Genomic DNA, 19,458 nt, shown 5'->3' with positions numbered 1-19,458 from the left:
CACATGAGGGATTCATATGTACATTACGCTTAGTGATGACAAATTGAATACCATTCTTAATACCTGCTTGATGGTCTCCACACATTGACGAGACGTTCCTTACCCGGTCCAGGGCCCTGTCGTGTTGGAATTATCACCGACAGAGCGACCTTTTGTTCTTATACTCGCCTAGTACAGCCCTGAAGAGTCGTAGGCAAACTGTGCCACAAGCGACGAAACACGTGTAGACTGGTTCTCCGGTGTCCGGACAATAAAGGACACAACACATCATCGCCTGATTTGTCTAGTTACGTAACTGTTACAGTGTGTTTTATAAGCCTTTGTCTCCACAAACACTTTACGTGACGATAACAATACTATTGTATATTTATTTCAGAGTGTGCATGGGTATTACATTTTTATATTCACTGTGTGCCTTAACTTTATTAACATGTGTGAAACATTTAAACGTACTAATGGAGGGAAACCCTTGTTGGAATAGAGATTATACACAGGTACATTAATGCTCAGTTGAAACATGTACTGTTTTATTCATGTTTAACATTTATTTTTCATGTTAGACATTTGAGTGTATAACCATGTATTCAAAGTTGATATTAAATGCACAGTTAAACCGAACCTGACTACAGGCCTCAATTGAAATGCATTTTGCCTTGCCAGCATGTTCAATCTTTCTTTGCAGGTATATTATCATGATTCTCACTAGTTAGAGAAAGGCTTATTGTTTGTATTAAACTGCTGATAGTGAGGCCTAGTAGAAAGAACTTGGCAGTGAACGTTGAGAATTAATGGTCGCAAGAGGCCTTCTGTTCATCCTGTACCAGGACAGAGAGATGTTCAAGGTTGAAGATTACAGTCCAGGTTTCAGTGCCATGGGAAACCAAAGGGATGTTGCAGATGCTCTTTCAAGTAACTAGTTGATTGGTTCCTGTTGGTGTGAAAGGATATAAGAACTTTTTCTGAATCTCCTGTTACTTTTAATTGGTGTTCTCACAGTTAGAACAGCAGATTGTCCGTAGACTTTCAGATGTACTGGTATGGTATCCTGCTGGGGTCAGCAGACCACCATGTCTGTGATTCTTTTTAATAAAGCAATCTTAAAAAAAATCTATGCAGCCTATTTTCCTTAAAGGAAACAGGATACGTTTAAAAAGAAAAAAATGTACTTTGAAGTTTCATTTTTTAAGAGTAGGCAGTGGCCCATGGGACCACTACCTGCTCTTTCTAAATATTTGTTTAACATTCTCAAAGGGGAAGAGTCCTCAGGGGGACCCCTTTGTCTTAGCAAATGGGTTACCACCACTTTTAAACTGTTGTAAAGTATTACTGATTTGCGACCGGAAAGGGACACCGAAAAAATGCCCCTTCCCAATACTGAATCGCAAACTAAAGGATACCACAGGACCACTAAATATGGCATGGTTTTGGCTCAAGCATGGTCTTATTTTTTTTATCAATCAGTGGTGCACAAATGTATGGCACAGCTAGTCCTTCAAAATATCAAAGTCTTGTTTGTGAAACAGGGACCTGCAGAGCTTAGCCAGTCAGACACAATGACACTTCTTTAGTGAGAAGTGGCAAAAAGCATTGCGGTGATATCGATGCTATGATAAAATTATACAGCGCCATGTGAGTGTCCAGGCAATTAGTAAATCTAGGCCTACATGTCCACCTGTGGTGCAAAGACAAGACAAAATGACTGCATTCTTTTACTGACAGCCTTCATCAATGGCATGACCTTTTGACAAGCAGTCAGAGATATGTACAACTGAAGCCAACTACAGGGGGCCTAATCCAAAGAGACAAACTGCCTCCAGCCATTTTGCCATCAAATAGCGGATTCAATGACGCCCATCTATAATAGACCTAAACATGTGCCCTAACCCCTAGCTTATGAATGTAGTTCGGTTCATGCAATACTTTTGAACTTGTTAGATTCCATCAGATTCAGCCGTAATAGGCTTCCAATGGCTGAGAAACATAGGGCCCTATTTACGAGAAATTAACGCAGCGCGGTGCCAAAAGTCATGGGGAGATTGTTTTTGTGCATGAAAGTGCCCCATACTGCACAAAAACAATCAATTGAGGTGATTTCCTCTTCCAATGCGTGCTGTAGAATGCAGCACGCATTGAAAGGGGAAAAAAAGAAGGAGAAATGAAATCAAATCTCCTCGCTACCCCACTCCTGGGGTTGCGTAGCATTCTGGTGCATTTCCTAGTCTACGATTGGTCGTAAATCTGGAAATGCCTTTGTGGACATGGGTGTTGCGTGGTAACACCCACAGTAACACCCACGTCATGCCCCTGACACGCAAAGTGTTGCATGCAAAGGGTGGAACTGGCTCAAATCATTTCTAGCTAGCCGTCGACAAACGATCTGGGCGCCACCTCACTCCGCAGCTATGGCAACTCTGGAAGTGGGGGTCCCTCAGGGGTCTATTCTTAGCCCCCTGCTCTTTAACATCTTTCTGGCCACCCTTGCAGAGGTTGCGGAGTCGTTCGGCGCTCAGATCGTGTCTTACGCTGACGACACCCAGCTCTTGTTCACATACGACAAGAATGAGGTGTTCGATGGGATCCGCATCAGAGGCTGCCTAGAAGCAGTCTTTGATTGGTTCAAAAGACACGGCTTAAAATGCAACTCCGATAAATCGGAGCTGCTTTTTTTTGGATGTGTCTCTGAACCAAACTGGAAAAGATGGTGACCACAAGACCTGTTTCCACCGGTTAATGCAAGTACCAAGGCTAAAAATCTAGGTATCATTGTTGACAATGAGTTAATCTTTGGGCCTCAAATATCCTGTCTTTCGGGGAAATGTTTCGGGATCCTGCGGATGCTCAGGAAATTCCTCCCCTTGATTTCTATGAACCATCGAAGGGTCATTGTCCAAGCACTTGTCGGGTCGCGTTTGGACTATGCAAATGCCCTCTATCTAGGACTCCCTAAATATCTCGTGAGGAGACTTCAAATAGTCCAAAATTCAGCTGCCAGGGCTATTTATGGACTCCCTAGACGAGCTAGTGCTTCTGACTTGTTGAAGGAACTGCACTGGCTTCCTATAGCCAAGAGGGCTCTCTTTAAAAGCCTGACGCTGACCTACAAGGCCCTTCATGACTCAGGCCCTAGGTACATTAGGAAGCGCCTTGCTCTTTACAAGCCGAGCAGAACTTTGCGATCTGCCTCCTTGTCTAAAATGGTTGTTCCGTCCATCAAGCGAACCAGACAAGGGGGGCGCTCTTTTCATTACCTGGCCCCGCGCGCCTGGAATGAGCTTCCCATTTCTCTCAGACAGGCCCCTAGTCTGATGTCGTTCAGAAAGGCATTAAAAACCTGGCTGTTTACCAGTTAACTTCGCTGTTCCTTTTATTCTGCAGTTATGTTTCCTCTTCTTAAAGGACCTCTTCGCTAAAGCGCCGGGACACTCCTACTGGAGTAGCCGTTGCGCTATAGAAGAACCCAAATAACATAACATAACATAACATGCAAAGGGGCGATATTTACAAGCGCACGTAAAGCCACGCAGGGTGGCTTTACGTGTGCTTGTAAATATCACGCAGCAGATTGCGCAACCGTTACGTCACGCAACGTGACGCACCGGCGACACAAGGGGCTTGTAAATAAGCCCCATGGTTTGCACAAATTGTGTTTGGCCGTACTGAGCAATAATTTCCTGGTATGCGTGTTATATACAGGCGAAAGAATATTATGGAGTAACCAATGATGTAGAATTCTGTAATTAATTTACAAGCAAATTACAGGCATTAGCGTAAAAAAACCAGTTTGCATTCCTCAGCACAGAAAAGGATTAAAATGTATGACCTTTGTTCGAACCTCTGTGTAATTTTTGGTCAGACATTAAAGCACTTTGTAGCCTGGCGTAGGTGACGGCAACCTCAAAAGAAGCAGAGTGGCTGACACAGAGAAAGCTAATTGTCTTTTTACTGCAGATTCATCGGATTTCCTTGGAGGGCCATAATGGTGTCAAGTATTGATTTGGAGCTTGGCAAATTAATCTGAATCGTCTGGATGGCCCTCTCACGTGCAGGTGTGAAAACTTTTTTTAACATGACTTTTATTTCTGTTCCAGAAGATGATAAATGGCTTCTAGGGGAGAGGGAAAATAAGTGACAGTCATAACACCCCTCTGAGAACAGATTCCTTACCACAGCCTGCATCTCTGTCAGAAAATGAATGGACGAAATTGCAAGCGCTACAGTTTTTGTGATTTAAATCACTTGGGATGAAAGTAGTAGATCTTTTTAACTACGTATTTTTGCTTGCTGCAGAGCGTTCAGACTTAGCTTTAACAAAGATATACGCGCGCAAACACTTTTCAAGAGGGCCTGAAACATTAGTGCTTTTAAAGCACGCATCACACAAAAAAGAAAATAATTTTTGCACGTAGTGGCAAAGCCAATAGACCTAGAACGGTGTCTTTCAGGTTTTTTTTTTTTTATTATTACTCTGATTTATATTGTTAGCAAAGAAGTGTAAGGGATTGTATTCTAGTCTTGCTGTTGTTTTACGGCACTGAAACCCCAAGGAGAAGCCATTTGAATCCTGAGGAAACAGTTAATTAGAACGCTGGTTTTGTTGCCGTTTTTGTTCACTGACTAAAAACGTTTCCAGTCCAAAGTTGACTAGGCAAGGATGATTGGAGATGTATGGGGAATGGGGAACCGGGTAGGAGCACGTGCCATCGGATTGGCGTAGGAGCTGCGGGGGGCACAAGAGAATTATCCTTCCCAGATTTTGCAGTGGGGGTGACACAGTGGGGTGGTATGACTTTGCAAGCCATGCCTTCACTACACATGCCTTTACCACACATGGTAAGTATATTCAAGGTAAATAAAACCTGTGTGTGTAAGAAATTGGGTTGTTGGTTGACCGGGTTGTGAACCCAATGCGTTGGTTCCGAGGTGTGGCAAAGCTGCAATGTGAGGTCCTGCGTCGTCGAGGATCCCGTCAATGAGGGCTGGCAATGCAAAGTCCAGCGGGAAGGATGCTTTGTGCAGTCAGGGTGATGCACCAGTTCCAAGGAGCTGTGAGGTCATGATTCGGAGTCCATTGTCAACGTCGGTGTCCCCTTTGTTGACAAGCGCAAGGGCCTGCGCTGAATATGCATCTGCACTGGCAGTGCTTCTGTTCTGCTCAGGGCTGCACCGCGCAGCGGAGGAAATGCGTCGATTCCACTGTATCCACAGATGCTGGTAGATCACCCTAAGCCTACTTCCAAGAGTCCAGGACTGTGGGTGGCCCCACTTGGCTGGGTAGGCTCACAGATGGCAAAGTCCTGGTGCAGGTGCAAGGTTGTTGGAAGCTTGTTGTGTCCCTAAGGCTTCAGATCAGGCTGCCAGCCAACTAGCCCTTGGACTTACTCTGTGTTCTGGGTTCAAGAGATGCAGGTGGAGTCCTTCTCACCCAGGCAAGAGGGCAGCAGGGAGAAGGTCAGCATAGCAGGGCAGCTCCTTCAGATCAGCAGTCCTGCTGAGTGGCAGGCCGATTCCAGCAGCACACCAGTCTGTCTTCCTAGAGTACTGCAGGTTCAGAAGTGTACTGTAGAGTTTATGTCTGAAATCCAATATGTATACCCAGTTGTGCTCCTGGAGTGGAGCATAGCTTCTAGAGACAGACCTTTAAAGTGCTCAGGTACCTTGCCTTCCTAGCTCTGGCTCCAGACTAACTACATAGCTGGTGCAGCCCTTTGTGTGGAGGCAGGACACATCCTATTCAAGTGTAAGTGTGGCTGCGCCCAGGTCCTTCCTCCCATCTGCCAGTGATGGCCCATCCAGGCATACCTAAGCTCCCTATTGTTTGTGGCAGTTCAGGAGTAATACTCAAAGCCCAACTGTCAACTACACCCAGTCATGTGATCCAGAGACTGGCTGCAGGCACCAAATGGCTAAGGCAGGAAAATTGCAACTTTCTAAATGTGGCAGGTTCAAAATTGGTATTTAAAATCTGACTTATCCATAAGTTAGGATTTTAACCGCAACGCGCTAGCGGGTTTTCCCGCTGTGCGCTGAAATTTGAAAATCGCAGCTTTTGTGACAAAGCCAGCTCGTCATGCGCGCAGTGCAGGTAACGCCCATGACGAGCTGGCTTTGTCATCCGCAGCGAAGGGGTTAAGTACAATTCCAAAGACACCACACATGAACTGATTACCTACTCCCATTTAGATATAACAGCTTATTGAAGGTAGTAAGGTGACTCCAACGTCATCCTATGGGAGAGGTATGCCTTGTAGTAATGGAAATACACATGTAAGAGTTTTTCACTACCAGAATATGTATAACTGAAAACTGTCACAGGCCACCCACCTGAAACTCCAGGTAGTTCCAATGGGGTGATGACTGAATCCAAGTCCCTCTGAGGATAACCTCGGTAGCAGTGAATGTGAGACAACACTGCACTGCTGGAAGTTCTCAAGGGGAAGGGGGGATTGGGATGAGAGAAATCGAACAGTCTCTTCACTGGGGAACTGTGTTGGGATGTTGCAGGGGAGTAACAAGGATGCACTAGAGTATGTGAAGCTCAGGTATGCGGATCAGGCTTGCAACACTCTGTAAGTGGGTGCTGTCACAAGGCAGCGTGCAATCTGCAGGGACAGGTACAGTTAGTGCACAAAAATCCCTTAAACAAGCACAGGCATTTTAAGTACCATTAGCACATACCAATTGTTTTTCTGGACTTGGGTACGAGATTCCTCCAATGGTTCAATAAACACTTTGCATTCAATGGGTAATCAAAGTGTTAATTCCAACATAGGTCCGCACCTGTTAAGTTGCGATGCACAGATTTACTAAAAAAACGTTCTATATGTGACCAGAATGTAGCAATGTCAATGAGAACTCTGTTCAATCAGGAAACAGTGTCAGCAACAATGGAATACAATGCCATCAAATCAAGAGATAAGAATGAGCATGAGGCCAACTATAACTATGGATCACACTGAAATTGAAATGCTAGCAGCATTAAGGATATCAAGTCTTGTAGCATAGCAATGCAGTCTGGCAGCAATATGGTTGTCCATCAAATGCTCTACATTAGGAGTGCAGTAGCGCGATAGAATTGTTTCTACCTTGTGCTTGCTGCCCAAAAGCGGTAACCGAAAGACACAGTGCCAATCAATACCTTACTTATCCTCTGCTTACTTTTCTAGGGCCTGAAGGCGGCGAGACACATTGCTGTAAAGACCCTGAGCCAATGGAGCGAAAGACGTGAAGTGGACGAGACGCAATGCCTTGGAGATGGAGATCACCTCTTGCTGAGCCTGAAGTGTTGCCGAAAGAGATGACAAACTGGAGATTCGGGTCTATAGCATAGGTGAGCAAGAGCAGACGAGGCCAAGCGAATAGTGCTGGGTGTTGTGGTTTAAACAACTGCATCCCCAGCAGAAGCACGTGGAGGGCGTGGCAGAACTTCCTGCTAGCCGTTTGCATTGCTGCACGTGACGCATGTGTTTTCAGCGTGCAGCAGTTCCACGTGCAGCAGGTTTCCGTCAAGTGCGGTCTACGTCATTATCAGCGATTGGGCTTTTTGGCATTTTGCTGTGTGTTCCTGCCACTGCCAACAGGAATAAGCCATTGCACGTACATTTCTGAGCTGAATGGCTCCTACCACTGCCACCAGGGAAGCATGTCATCAAGTTATAAGAGTGAAACGCATAAACATTAACAAGCACAAGTTGAAACAGCACATTTATTCGTACATGAAAACAATCTCTAGGCAACTGCTTGGGCTCAAAAGATCATACGACCATAACTCTAAGGCGATAGCAATAGACTCAATGTACCACAGTAGGTTATAAAAATTCATTTTATTAATACAAATAAATTTGTTTTAGATGAAATAACTACAAAGCAAATTGTTACTAAGATTCTATATAAATAGACATATGAAATACAATAGCAACACAAGACACTAAATAAATTAATTTTGGGCCTGGTATGTATAATTACAATGTCACATACAGCCGGCACAACTGTATGTGCCTTGGGATTATTTAACATGGAGAGATCTGGATGATCATGTAAAAAAGGAATAACATAACAAGATATGCAAACAAAACACAATGACAGAAAAATACAAACGAGGTTGGACAATGCAGTGGAGTGGCTTATATAATCAATTGATGATGGTTCTTCATGTATCAATGAGAAAAGCCACTGCACATACATTTTTCACATGAATGGCTCCTACCACTGCCACCAGGGCACCAAGACATCAAGTTATAAGAATGAAACGCATAAACATTAACAAGCACAACTTGAAACAGCACATGTAAGCAGAAGTATATTAATCATTGGGGATGATGGCCACCATTTTGATGTCAGAATATATAAGCATGCTGTTGAACTTGAGAGCAGCGCCATGACAGTCGCCCCTCCCAAAGGCTTCCCTACAGTGCGGGGGTGGTCGGAGTGCAAGGAAGTGAATTGTCTATTTAAATGGGGAGCGTGCACAAATGATGCAGTTTACCAGGAAAGCTCAGAGATGTCATACCCTTTCCAAGATATCGAATAATACAATCGTCCACAAAGGCACTTGGAATCCAGAATATGCTGGACTTAAGATTCAAGATGACCTTGCACTAGTATTGGGGGTGGTGGTGTAGCTTCTCGTGAAGTGGAATTATGAGGTTTCGGGAGGGGGATGTGGAAAGACCAGGTGGATCGTATTCTAAGGAGACAATAATAACCTGATGGAAACGGGGTTTATGATTTCAGCAATCGGGAAGGGGCCAATGAACAGTGGTTGTAGTTTTCATGGGCCGTCCAGTTTAAGGCTTCATGTGGACAACCATACATAATCCCTCATGTTATAAGAGGGAATTGTATTATCAAAAAAGAGGGTTGACCCAATAAAGTCACTGGGACCTGGGTATCTAGCGTTAAGGGAAAGGGGTCCCAGTACAAAAGAGAAACGTTTATTGAAAAAACAGTTTAAATAAAGTAGTTGAAACAATAAATGCATCTATAATGTTTTATTCACATTATAGGAGAAAGGTAAACATACCCACATTCACAAATTACAATTGTGTTAGTGCCCCTGGGGGGAAAAAAGGACGTGCAGTCGTGAGGGTAGTGTAGGAAGGGATAGTGATGATAAAAACACGTATTCATCAAACATTAGTATAGATTCAATGTTGAATAGACAGGAAAATGATCATAAATCAACATAAAAGTTCATAATGCGCATGCCTCAATGTCCATACTGAGCATAAATTATGGGTAGGAGGAGGCTGTGCTTTAGGGTAGGGAAGTCGACGTTTCGACCCAAGGGAGCAGGTGTCAGTGAAATCCTTGCAAGTGGGTCTTCATCAGGACGAGAGAGGGATAGCGGGGCAGACAACCTGAGAGAATCAGAGTTGAGTAATATTCAATATAATAAATCGACAATGAGCATTTCAATCTTGGAAAATTATCCACGAGGGGATAAGGTAAAAGATCCGGTCACTGGGCAGGGAGGAGCCACTCTACGCACCGATTAAGGTAGAGTTAAAGACGTGTCCCCAGTTGTGGGGACACGTCTTTAACTCTACCTTAATCGGTGCGTAGAGTGGCTCCTCCCTGCCCAGTGACCGGATCTTTTACCTTATCCCCTCGTGGATAATTTTCCAAGATTGAAATGCTCATTGTCGATTTATTATATTGAATATTACTCAACTCTGATTCTCTCAGGTTGTCTGCCCCGCTATCCCTCTCTCGTCCTGATGAAGACCCACTTGCAAGGATTTCACTGACACCTGCTCCCTTGGGTCGAAACGTCGACTTCCCTACCCTAAAGCACAGCCTCCTCCTACCCATAATTTATGCTCAGTATGGACATTGAGGCATGCGCATTATGAACTTTTATGGTGATTTATGATCATTTTCCTGTCTTTTCAACATTGAATCTATACTAATGTTTGATGAATACGTGTTTTTATCATCACTATCCCTTCCTACACTACCCTCACGACTGCACGTCCTTTTTTCCCCCCAGGGGCACTAACACAATTGTAATTTGTGAATGTGGGTATGTTTACCTTTCTCCTATAATGTGAATAAAACATTATAGATGCATTTATTGTTTCAACTACTTTATTTAAACTGTTTTTTCAATAAACGTTTCTCTTGTGTACTGGGACCCCTTTCCCTTAACATAAGAGGGAATTGGGCGTGCGAGATCTGTCAGCCTGCTACTTCTTTATGTTTTGGGGCTTTCATTAGACATTGTTTAGCATGGTCATAAATATCTTGTAGCTGTTGAAGGCGTTCCGTAACTGAAGGGACCAGAGACATACTAGTGACGATAGGTAATGCTCTGGGATCGTAGCCTGTCATTAAGTAAAACTGTGTGCAATGCATGGCAGAATCAAAGCTGTCGTTGAACACAAATTCAGTGAGCGGGCGTGCTAAATCCCATTGGCTAGTGACAGAGGAGAGGAAACAGCAAAGAGTCTGTTCTAAGGATTGGTTCACCCTCTCCATTTGCCCGTCTGTTTGGGGCTGGTAGAAGAGAAGGCTACCTCAACTCCTAGGGTGGTACACAATGTCTTCCACATGCATGAAGTAAATTGTACCCCACAGTTGGAGGCGATAGTAGATGGAAGTTCATGTAACCTAACCATGTGTTGGAAGAAGATGTTACTGAATTTGCTTGATGTTGGTAACTTTGCTAGTAGGCTCAAATGTGCCATCTTCGAAAGTAAATCAATGACTACACGATCAGTATTGTAGTTGCATGTGGGTGGCAAGTCTGTGTCTAAGTCTAAACTTACTGTGTGCCATGGTTTAGATGGAATTGGAAGTGGCTGTAAGAGCCCAAATGGGGCCTGGTATGTGGTCTTGTTTCTAACCCATATTGTACATGCAGAATCGTATTCCAGCACATCTTTATGCATACTATCCCACCAATTGTCTAATGTTTTCTACACCCCTAGATGACCTGCTATGGTGGAGTCATGGGTCCATTGAAATGCTTGTTGTCTCAGAGTTTCAGTGGGTAAGTATAATACGTCTTTATGATCTAGTAAATCTTCCTTTATACTTTTTGGGGTTTCCTCAGCCACTCTTGAGCGTCCTGTTTCTGAGATAGGGTTTGTATTTCTGTTAGAAAATCACCTGCAGTCTTTACTGCTCCGATTTTACCTGATGGAATAATTCTTGCAGGATCAGAGTTGCTTGCAATGGTGCGGGCGTGTCCAAACCTAGACAGGACATCCAATTGTAACATGTTTTGAGCTGGGGAAATATGTGATAACAAAATCAAACCCACTGAAATAATGCAACCAACGCATTTGGCAAGGGGTAAGAGCTTTGACAGAGTCAAAATGTTTTACATTTTTATAGTCCGTGAATATAGTGACTGTGTGTTTTGCCACCATTAGATGGTGTCTCTCTTCTCCAAAAATAAGATTGAGGGCCAATAATAATTCCCTCTCAGCTACTGTATAGGTTTGTTTGGCCTGGAGTAATTTTTGGGAGTAAAAACTGCGGGGTGCAAATGTCCCATTTTTTGATCTTTTTATGACAGCGCTCCACCTAATTTCACCTGGGAGGCATCCCCCTCTACAAAGAATGGTTAGTAGGTATCCGGATGTTGCAGAACTGGTGCAGAGGTGAATTTCTATTTCTATTTTAGTTTTTCAAAAGTTTGGGCAGCTTCCTGGGACTGAACAAAGGGTTGACCTTTTCGTAGGAGTTGTGTAATGGGGGCCAGTGTCTAAAAAATTGGGGATACTTGTTGCTCTTTCTTGACATTGGTTGGTTCAGGCCAAGTAAGGATGGCCTCATCCTTCTTGGGGTCCATACTTATGCCAGTGGGTGAGAGGAGATACCCAAGGAATTCCACTGTTTGGGCGGGAAAGGTGCACTCTTCAAGCTTGGCGAACAGTGTGTTTTCCTGTAGCCACTGGAGGACAGTGTGAACATGCTGGACATGTTTTGTCTCACTATTGGAGTAGATAAGGATGTCGTCTACAAAGATAACCATGCATACATCCAGTAAGTCTCGCAGTATTTCATTAATGAAATACTGAAAGGCCACTGGGGTATTGCACAAGCCAAAGAGCACAATGGTGTATTTGAACAAACCAAATTTAGTACAGAATGCTTTCTTCCACTCGTTGCCCTCCTTGACCCTTACAAGAGAATAAGCCCTCCGGAATTCCAGTTTTGTATACATTGTGGAATATCTTACTTGATCCAGAAGGACTGGAACCAATGGTAGTTCTTAATCTTGTCTTTACTATGACCATGCAAGCCCCTAATTCCCCATTCTTCTTTGGGAAGGCAATGTAGAGTGTCATATGCAACTTATTCAACTATTGTTTGAGGTTCCACTGGTTTAGTGAGCGCATACCTCCACTACAAGTTAATCTGGCCCTGGGGAATAAATCAATGCGGCAATCAAAAGACCTATGCAGTGGTAACTGGGTAGCTCTTACTGGATCAAAAACATCTTGAAAAGTCCTGATAAACCTCGGGTAGTGTGGGTGTAGTGGCAGGGCCTACAGTCACCGCACAATGTGAAAATGTGAAGGGGGTACCCACTCGAATGCTGCCTCTGGATAACATGAGTGTCTGGAATGTGGAGAACCTAATGAGACCTTTTGGAGTACCCAATCAATCTTTGGGTTATGACAAGATAACCACAGAACTCCAAAAATGACTTTGAAGATAGGTTTGTCCATGAAATCAAACATCAGTTGTTCAGTGTGACCATTATCACATACGAGAGTTAAGGGTTCTGTCCGTAAGTAATGAGGCCTGATTATAGTCCAGAACCACCACCCACAACAGGTTCCCCGCAGGAGCTGGAACAAGATCACCTCCGACCAGCTCTCCACATCCCTGAACCTGAATCCTCCCGCCAGCTCAACAGACCCCAACCAGGCAGCCAACACCCTCATACAGTGGATCACCAACTGCGCTGACAACCTCGCACCCCTGAAAAACCATCTCAGCAGACCCGGCAGCAAGAAGGCTTCCTGGTTCAACGACGATCTCATGAACTGCAAGAAGAACTGCCAAAACCCTCGAGAAAGCCTGGCGCAAAGACCCGACTACAGACAACATGACTCCCCTCAAGCACGCCACCCGCGAACACCACCAGCTGATCCACGCCACCAAGAAGACAGCATTCAAGGAACGACTAGACTACAACGCATACAACAGCAAAGAACTCTTCAGCATCGTCAAAGAGCTCTCGAACCCCAGCGCCGGAACCAACAACATCACCCCCTCACAAGAACTCTGCGACTCACTCACCTCGTTCTTCCACAGCAAGATCGCCGACATACACAACAGCTTCGGCACACAGCCCACGCACCCAACTACCGAAACCACGCCCCCCACCACCACCCTCCACGCATGGACCCCGGTCAGCACCGAAGACACCATCCACACAATGAGCACTATCCATGCCGGATCACCAACAGACCCATGCCCCCACCACGTCTTCAACAAGGCCGCCCCCGTTATCGCACCCCAACTCCGAGACATCATCAACTGCTCCTTCAACACCGCCACCTTCCCGGAGAGCTGGAAGCATGCCGAACTCAGCGCCCTCCGGAAGAAACCATCAGCAGACCCCACCGACCTCACGAACTACCGCCCCATCTCGCTCCTCCCGTTTCCTGCTAAAGTCATCGAGAAGACCGTCAACCGACAGCTTGCCGCCTTCCTCGAGACGAACGGATCCCTCGACCCCTCACAGTCCGGCTTCCGAGCCAACCACAGCACTGAGACCACCCTCATCGCAGCCACTGACGATATCCGAGCCCTGCTCGACAACGGGGAAACAGCGGCCCTCATCCTCCTGGACCTCTCCGCAGCGTTCGACACTGTCTGCCACCGCACCCTAGTACAACGCCTCAGCAACATCGGAATCCAAGTGAAGGCACTGGAGTGGATCATCTCGTTCCTCGCCGGAAGAACCCAGAGAGTCCACCTGCCCCCGTTCAGATCCGAGGCCACCGAAGTCATCTGTGGCGTACCACAAGGATCATCACTCAGCCTCACCCTCTTCAACATCTACATGAGCCCCCTTGCAGCCATCGCACGCCAACACAACCTCAACATCATCTCCTACGCCGACGACACTCAGCTGATCCTCTCCCTCACCAACGACCCAGCCACCGCCAGAACCAACCTTCACAAAGGGATGAAAGAAGTAGCCGAGTGGATGAAGAACAGCCGTTTGAAACTCAACTCAGACAAGATGGAAATCCTCATCCTGGGACCATCTTCCTCCGCCTGGGACGACTCCTGGTGGCCCCCTGCCCTGGGCAGCGCACCCAAACCAACGGACCACGCACGCAACCTGGGCTTCATCCTGGACTCCTCCCTCACGATGACCAGACAAGTCAACGCTGTCTTGTCCTCATGCTTCAACATCCTACACATGCTCCGGAAGATCTTCCGATGGATCCCCACCTAAACCAGGAAGACGGTCACACAGGCACTCGTCACCAGCCGACTGGACTACGGAAACACCCTCTACACCGGAACCACAGCCAAACTACAGAAGAGACTCCAACGCATCCAGAACGCCTCCGCACGACTCATCCTGGACATCCCCCGTCACAGCCACTTCTCCGGACACCTGAGAGACCTGCACTGGCTCCCCGTCAACAAGAGAATCATGTTCCGACTCCTCACCCACGCACACAAGGCCCTCCACGACCTGGGCCCCAGGTACCTCAACAACCGCCTGACCTTCTACACTCCCACCCGCCAGCTTCATTCAACCAGCCACGCCCTCGCCGCCGTTCCACGCATCCGAAGAGCCACCATGGAAGGAAGATCCTTCTCCTACCTGGCAGCCAAGACATTGAACTCCCTCCCCATCCACCTCCGTCAGACTCAAGAAGACCACCTCTCCTTCAGGAAGAAACTCAAGACCCGGCTGGTCGAGCAGTAGCGGACCCCCCCTCCCCCAAGCGCCTTGAGACCCTCCGGGTGAGTAGCGCGCTATATAAATTTCTTGATTGATTGATTGATAGTCCAGAACCATCCTCAGCACCTTGGCAATTCCTAATTTACAGGTCAATGTTAATTTAAAGAAATTCCCTGTGGCACCGAAGTCTATTAACATGGGCAGGACCTGTCTTTTTTGCAGTGATAAGACGATGTGGTACTCATTTGGGGCACAGTAGTGCAAAGGAAGTCATTTTACCTTGTCCTTGCTTCCCGAAAGTGGCAACCATAACCATGCTGATAAATACTTGACTTCTTCTCTGTTTACTCTTGCAGGGCCTGGAGGTGGCAAGATGATGGATTGCAGGGCATGAAGTGGACAACACACTTTGCCTTGGAGAAGAAGAATGCCTTTTGAGGAGCGCAGAGTCTTGCTGTATGAGGCAACTAACTGGAGCAATCTAATCTGGAGCACAGGTGAGCAGGAGCAGACGAGGCCAAGCTCAGAGTGCTGGGCAGCACCGTTTGAATAGCCCCGTCTTCAGCAGAAGCCTCCTTCTGGGCTTTTGCAGTGCTGCAGGCGAAATGTGTTGTCAACATTCGGTAGTTCCACGTGCAGTCACTTTCAGTGAAGTGCGATCCATGTGTTTATCTAGTGCATTGGCATTGTTCTTTTCAGTTCCTACCATTGCCACCAGAGAAAAGACTCTGCACATACATTTCTCACATGAGTGTCTTTTACCACTGCCACCAGGGAAGCATGCCATCAAGTTATAAGTGTGAAATAAATAAACAGTGTGGCGTATTTCTATGGTATTATTTTTTTAAATTGCCTTACTATTTGATGTTATGCTTTCTATCGGTCCTGGATATTGCACAAACTGACATTCCTGATCTCTATCTGAAACGCAAAAGTCCCATAGTGTCTGTATATTTCACATTTGTATTTTTATATTTTTAATTCTACTTTTTATTTCATTTTTATCCTTATTTATTTGAATGTATAATTTTTCTTTGTGATTTTGTTATGGTTAATGTGCAAGCTTTTCGTGGACCCTCTACTTTGCATACTGGTACTCTCTAGTCTGTGTAAATGTCTTAATCCCTAGAGTGCTCTCCTCCACCCTACCTTCGTGGCTCCGCAAGAGTACGGCGAGCCTACTATTTGATTGCTAACTGCGTCTCAACATTCTAATCATTCAATCATGCACCCATCTAACCCCACCCGGGACTCTAATCTTGTGCGTTACGGTCCCAACTCCCGGTACATTAATTACCCTAACTGAATGTCCAGTAATGCAAAAAAGAACTTCAAGCACAGCGTTCTTAAACAACACCCGGAAACACTCATTGTAGATAACTATCACTCAGGGACCAACGGCAGCACCAAAACAAACTTCATTTTCTACACTAATCGCCCGGCTCAATGGAAAATCAGCTTCTCTCTTCACCTACAAGTCTCAAAGTCAGTAATCATTCCCTATGGTGAAAAATCTCAACTACCATCTCCCCGACCTTCAAAGGGGATCTCACCATTTTCATTTACAGAACTGGAACCATCCTCATACAAGCCACCGACTCTCACCTCACCACTTTTGCCCCCCACTTCCCCACACTTCTCTCCTCGCTAAACCAACAGAGCTGTCAAACCTTCTCTCCCCTATCCCCCACTTCCCTCACTAATATCGGGGAACCAATCCTATCTCCCTGCCCTGACGTTCCTCTCCTCAACTCATGGACTTCCACCATCTCTCGTTACAATCACTCTACCCCTATTCTCACTCTCCGTCGCCTTACACCCACCTCTCTCACATCTACTGATCCCTCCAGGAGTAACAAACTCACTTCTAACAATGCCCCCAAATCCAATCTTAACAGCTTGGTCTCTAACCTCAACCTGCCTGCGACTGTTATCCCCACAGACGCTCCCCTCTCCATCCCTGAGAATATGCCCCCTCCCCCACACCCTTCCCCTACAACCTACACAGAACCTGTTACCAGGACCCTTACCTCCCACTGGTCTAACGTCATTTCCAATCCAGTGGTCTCTATCCTCCCTTCTACAACTGCTCCATCCCCCCCCACTGTCACTCCCCCCATACACATCCCACCTCTATCCTCTCGGACACGCCCCGGAACTCCGACAGCCTTTCTTTAATTTCTCCTCCTCCTCACGCTGACTTTAGTCCCTCTTCTCCTCCTTCTCTGAATGCCTCGTTTGGGAACATTACTAATCCGGCACCCTGCGTCCAACCTCTCCCCTCTCCTAATCCTAAGGACCTCACTGACTCTCCCTTTTCTACCCCTGACAATCGGAACCCCCCTAAATCTTTCCCCACCACCTACACTTTCCCTATTCCCCCCAACCCTTATTTCTCCCCTATCAAACGTCTTTTCCAATCGTGTAGTCTCTCTCCCCTCTCTTACCACTGCTTTCTCCCCCTCCAATGTCGCACTCCCACATTCACAACCTGCCTCCACCGCCAATCTCGCTGACAATTCCCAGAACCCTGTCATCCGTACCGATAACGCATTTCGTTTATCACATTCCTTGGTAAAGCCTTACGATATCATGCAAATGAGTGCTTTCTCATAACCATCCCTATATCAGTATGTAACATCTTATGACCATCTTTTTCAGATAACTGGGAGTACGAACCTGTTTTTAAATTCACAGTCACGCCTTAAAGACAAACTTAAGTTACACGCGGGACGTTTTTCTTGTTCGTTTCAACTCAGGTAAATCCTGCGGTATCATGCAAATGTTTGTGTATCCATTATCATTTTCCCGCGTGAACTACTCACGGTAGTCCTTTACTCTCATTTCAGAATACTCGAACGGAAAGCTAAACGAGTTTGAAGGTGTTCCATGCAGCAATTTTTGTCCCCAGCGTGAGATCAAATTATCGCCTAATACTAAGGTAATCTCGGTAACGAAAAACAATGAGGTCCAATCTTATAATTCTATACATTGACGAGGGAAGGCCTGTACTATATGCTAATGTTAACATCAGATGACCACCATAAAACATAGTAATTTGCATATACACTTAAGCGTATTAACAACTATGAATTTTTTTTTTTATTATGTTTATATGCAGTGATAGAAGTCTCTTTTAAACCCTCTGTCTGGATCCACAACATTAAATTTCCTTCTCAAGTCAAAATTAAACCACAGCATTATAGATAAAGGCTTAACTAATTAAAATAGGACGTCTTCCGTTCTTGTACTATAATATTTCTCAGAGACTCAACAGAATTCACGAACAATACTCTATCCTATGCACCAAAGTGCAAGATAGGAATCTTAAGATTTATAGTATCTAAATAGGCCATAACAGAAACATTGGTTATAGAGAAGGGATAACTTTAACTTAGGACTAGATATAAAAACAGCACCAGCACCACCTGAACCTATTGCTCTCTCTTTGATCTTATTGTGTCACCTTTTCGCTTTCATGTGTTCATCGATATCTGCATTTTAAAATGTACAATTTTAACATTATGTCTTGAAGAATTGTTTGTTAACTAGATAATATGTTAAACTATAGCTGTGTATCATGTTATTTTTATCAGATATCTAGCGAGAGATCCTAATACAACTATGATGTATTAAACACATTGTGCTATGTAACTCAAGGTTGGCATTTTTATAAAAAATATTATCTGTTTATTTTTAGAAAAATGTTGGTATTGTCCTGATGAAGACACAAAGCACGTGTTGAAACGCGTAGACGAAAACCATCTCCTCTGTTACAACTTTGAGAATAATTGATGTCTAAATATTCCTTGAATTCTATGTATCAACTAGAAGGAAAAATCATTTTTAAACATTTCTTTTAATAATTTTAAAAAATGTGTCAATGAATATGTTCATGCCAATTTTTAAACAATTCAAATTAAATCAGTTATGCTATCGTAGTACTTTGTTGTTCTCTTTTTAATGTATTTTTGCTAGATACCATATTTTGCCTGGGTTTATACTCTTGTTTCAAACACTCCCTGAGTATGCACCTCTGGAGGGCCGTCTCCTACAGGAACAGATTCCGGAAAGGGCGGTATTGCTAACATACAGAACACTGATGAATAACATATCTGATGACCTGATTACCCTTAGAAGGAAGTGGGAGTGCGATGTGGGGGAAATGGACACAGTGGATTGGGATACGGTGCTAATGCATCCAAGAGAGGTAGCTATTAAATCCAGGTTGAGGCTTATCCAATACAATATCCTTCATAGGACCTACTTTGACAGGGTGCGTCTACACAAAATGGGCAGGGTTGGAGACATGAGCTGCCTGAGATGTGGCCGTGATTGGGGAGATTTCTACCACACCATCTGGTCCTGCCCGACAATTCAGACCTATTGGGCGAAGGTCTTGAAAGAATTGGGGGAGGCGCTGGAGACCTCCCTGCCGTTGGACCCTAAACTGGTCCTGTTGGGCATGACCAACGATGTGTATCTCACACGCCCACTATTGATTTTCTTGGTCCTGGCTCTGGTGGTAACTAGGAGGGATGTGGCTAGGAAATGGGGGGTGGCTGTGCCGC

At 45.2% G+C, this 19,458-nt stretch overlaps 1 long non-coding RNA gene across 1 annotated transcript; it reads left to right on the top strand.

The window, feature by feature from the left end:
- Window positions 1–7,193: 7,193 nt before the first annotated feature.
- LOC147722507 (uncharacterized) lies at window positions 7,194–15,356 on the top strand. The gene is made up of 3 exons (XR_015310033.1): window positions 7,194–7,327; window positions 10,929–10,990; window positions 15,244–15,356. It is a non-coding gene; the product is annotated as an uncharacterized LOC147722507 (long non-coding RNA).
- Window positions 15,357–19,458: the final 4,102 nt, after the last annotated feature.

This window comes from Lissotriton vulgaris, chromosome 4_1 (genome assembly GCF_964263255.1).
Source record: "Lissotriton vulgaris chromosome 4_1, aLisVul1.2, whole genome shotgun sequence".
Lineage (NCBI taxonomy): Eukaryota > Metazoa > Chordata > Amphibia > Caudata > Salamandridae > Lissotriton > Lissotriton vulgaris.
This window is presented reverse-complemented; position numbering and strand designations above follow the sequence as displayed.